The sequence below is a fragment of the Lipotes vexillifer genome, unplaced genomic scaffold (assembly GCF_000442215.2).
Source record: "Lipotes vexillifer unplaced genomic scaffold, Lipotes_vexillifer_v1.1 scaffold680, whole genome shotgun sequence".
Taxonomy (NCBI): domain Eukaryota; kingdom Metazoa; phylum Chordata; class Mammalia; order Artiodactyla; family Lipotidae; genus Lipotes; species Lipotes vexillifer.
The window spans coordinates 1,247,503-1,250,745 of NW_006780838.1; positions in this window are offsets into that span (position 1 = coordinate 1,247,503).

The window sequence follows — 3,243 nt, forward strand, 5'->3', positions numbered from 1 at the left end:
CTTTCCTTCATCTTATTATTTTTATGTTTTGGAGGGTCAGGGAATTGATCTGCATAGCTCTTAGGGTTGTGTATATATGTAGAGTTTTGTTGGGGTGAATGGTGGGGGGTATCGGAGACAGCCTCATTAGGGAATGTCACTAGCTCAACATATTAAACAATTGAGGGGGTTGGGAACTCCCTGGTGGTCCAGTGGTTAGGACTCAGCACTTTCACTGCTGTGGGCCGAGGTTTGATCCCTGTTCGGGGAACTAAGATCTCACAAGCCATGATGCCAAAAAAACAAAACAAAACATTCAGGGGGTTGAACTGGGCCTTGGGGTACAAAAGACTTGAGGAGGAAGAGTGGAAATAGAAAATCCTCCCATGAGAATTACACAGTGATGGATGGGCCAGGTTTCCTCCTGCCCCAAAGGTACTAAGCACTAGAAGCCATAAAGAAACTTTAGGAACAACTTTTTGGAAATGGCTGGGCTTTGGATTATTCCCCAAACATGCTAACCTTTCTGCTGAAACATCAAAAAGACTTTTGAATGAATGAATTGCCAGCTTCTACCTGAGTTCCACCCCCTTGCAACAGGAAGCTGGCTAAAATGTAACAGCCCTCCTATTCATTCCTCTCCTTTTATCCTCCCCCTTGCCACCTAATAGGTATCTGTCTCCCATCCCCACTGTCCATTCCCCAACAAGAATAACCTTGGTTCATGAGAAACTCTGGTCATTTTCAGGCTCCCGTTGGCAGCAACAGGCCCAGGAAAAGCCTCCTTTCTAAACCCTTGCTTTTTGCCTAACATACCCTGGCTGCTGTCCCCACATGACCCAAATAAACAGATGATCATGTGAAGCCAGGAAGGCTGTTTGTTTTAAATAACGAGCATCTCCACTAAGCTCTGGAGCAGATGGGTTATTGGGGACAAGGGAGAGGTTGGCATTTGAATTCTGTGTTCACCCCACTTTTATCTCCTGCTTCCCCACCCCTGAAGGAAAAGCTGTCTTCAGAGCACTACTTTTCAGAGGGGTGCCTTTGTGATGTGACAGCTGGTCCCTGACGAGTCAGAAAAATTGGACTTCAGCCTCTAGAAGAGACTTCAGGGCTGTACGAGTGCCATGACCACTTGAGGAAGGCAGAAGGGTACAGCTGGAGGTTGCTCTCTGAGCATCCTGGGCCACTGGGCAGAATGGTACAGTGCTGACCGCTAACAAAATGAGAACTTGGTCAGCAACATTATCTCAGGTCACTGTTACATATGTATTAGACTGTTTAGTGTGTGTGTGTGTGTGTATACACACACACATATACACACACACAGCAGGTAGCAGACACCTTAAAGGAAGCAGTGTTGGGACCAGCACAGATCTAGCCTTCCAAGGAGAAAAGCATTCATCCTGCAAAGAACTTGGCTGTTAGTTACTGCCCTGATCCCCCTGTTGCTTTCCAGCTTCATCATAAAGCCAGTGTCACCCTGTCATTTGTGTGTAATGGCCTCTCTCTGCTCAGCTACAGATGCTGGGGCATTAAGTGTGCAAAGATCAGAGGCCTCTGTAGACTGGTTCTGGCAAACAACCCCCTTCCTCCTTTTCACTAGGTTCTTGATTTCCAGAATCTGTACAGAGTTTCTTTCCCTGGCATGCATTATGACCTCAAAGGAAAGGCACAAAGCCAGCAGGCATCATTTGTACCCCTTTTATATGTGTCTAGCTCTCCTCTAGTTCCCCAAATAGGACTGTACCCGTCTAACGGCGAAGTGGGGATGGAATGGGATGGAATGGGATGGATTGATCTGCCGCTCAGCCAACCTCATAAAGGTTTGCTTTCTGGCTTTGTATGATGGTGAAGCCCAGGCCACAAGATCCTGAACCCAACTGGCACTGTCCCATTCTAATTAGAACTTATTAGCAAAGAAAGGAATCTGGGGCCAAGATCCAGGGGCCTTAGGCTTGCGGGCATTGGGACAGCAGAGCTGGACATGCTCCAGGGAGTCCCAAATATGCCTTCAGCTTGCCTATGCCTGTCACTACCAACTGTACAGGTGGGTTTTGTGTGGCCTCCTGTGCAGTACAGCAGGGTTTCAGGTGAAGATTTTTAGTGTCCGCCTCCCCCATCACAATATGTTAAGTGGTCAGACCCCCACCCCTTCCCATGCGAGCAGTTTGATAGTCCTCCGTGACTTTTTTCTGTTTGACCCAGAACTGCCTTCAGAACAGTCATCCGTGGGGTAAGGAATAAATGCTGCTCCTGCGGGGCAAGGAGGAACTGGAATACTGAGTGACCTTAGACATGTCTCCCTTCTCGTCTCTGGGCCTCAGTTTCCTTATCTGCAAAATGAGAGAATTTGGGCAAGCTGACCTCAAAAAGGACTAACTTTCTAATTGTACCCCCAGGCGCCCCCAAACTCTAGCACAAGAAGAGGCCGTAACGAGCGCCAGCCGGGGTCCCGGCCCCCGCAGCGAGTATGGTTGTGGCCGGGCGGAGTGGCCCCGCCCCCGCTCCCCGCCCGCGGCCTCAGTCGCCCAGCCACTGGGAGGGCCGAGTTTCCGCCTTCCACGTTGTTGTTCCCGATTTGCGCCACGCCCCCTTGGTCTGGGCTGTGGACGCTTCGCCGCAACCGCCCTCAGCCCGGCCCCAGAGCAAAGGGCGGCCTCTTGGATGGCACAGTTGGAGTCTCCACCCGCATCAGACGCGCGTGGACAAAGACGAGAGTTTAGAGGAAGGAGAGAGAGAGGCTTGGTTTTAAAGGGAGTGTGGTGAAAAGGAAAGTGTAGGTCGGGGCACAACTGCAGAATTTCCCTCTCAGCGTCCCACCCTCCACACAAGTGGCCCCATCCGCACCGGCGAATGTGATCCTTTAGACACTGGCCCTTTAAACAGAGGGCTGGCTGCGCGGGGTGTCCATGTGGAGCTGCTCCATGCCGTGTTGTCCTGCCCGCCCATTGGCCCGCGGCCCGGTGACATCGCCTAATAGGATGCGAACGCACTGCGGGGGGAGGAACGGAGACAAAACGCGGAACCGGATCTCCACTCCGCTCCCTCCGCCGCTTCTCTGGCAGCCTCCTGCCGTCAGCTCCGCCCAGGGGCGGATCCCGGGGGAATTGCGACAGCCTGGTGGTTGCAGGAATTAGGTCACGTGTGGGTAGGGAGCGGAGACCCAAGGGTCAGGCCAGTCTCTACCATTCTAAGGTTTCCCTGACCTGGAATATCTTTATTTGAGCTAACTCAAGTCCTGAATTTTCCAACCCTCTTTCC